The sequence below is a fragment of the Austrofundulus limnaeus genome, unplaced genomic scaffold (assembly GCF_001266775.1).
Source record: "Austrofundulus limnaeus strain Quisiro unplaced genomic scaffold, Austrofundulus_limnaeus-1.0 Scaffold1018, whole genome shotgun sequence".
Lineage (NCBI taxonomy): Eukaryota > Metazoa > Chordata > Actinopteri > Cyprinodontiformes > Rivulidae > Austrofundulus > Austrofundulus limnaeus.
In genome coordinates, this window is record NW_013953420.1 from 44,377 (window position 1) to 44,779 (window position 403).

The window sequence follows — 403 nt, forward strand, 5'->3', positions numbered from 1 at the left end:
GTGACCCAGCAGGTGACAGCAGGCTCCAGCAGGATGATGAATCTTACCTGGGAGGAGATGAACGTCCCCAGCAGTCAGCATTCCACTAGCAGCTCTGAGGTCAGACACACTTTATGACCACCTGTCTCACCTGTCTCACTTCTATCAGGTGTCTCACACAGTCATCCTGTTGGACCCCAGTAAAGACCAGCTGTGGACCTGTGAAGGTCTACTGTGGTGTCTGCTGGGCTGAGGTGACTCACTGTGGTTAACCTGGTTGCCGAACATGTCAGGTGTGTGGCAGGTAGCTTCATCACACAACACTGTGTCCATGAAGAGGACTGGACCTGCTCCCTGTACGAAGACACGCCCAAATAACATGTCTCCAGCTGTCAGATCAGTAACTATGTTTACATGGACATAA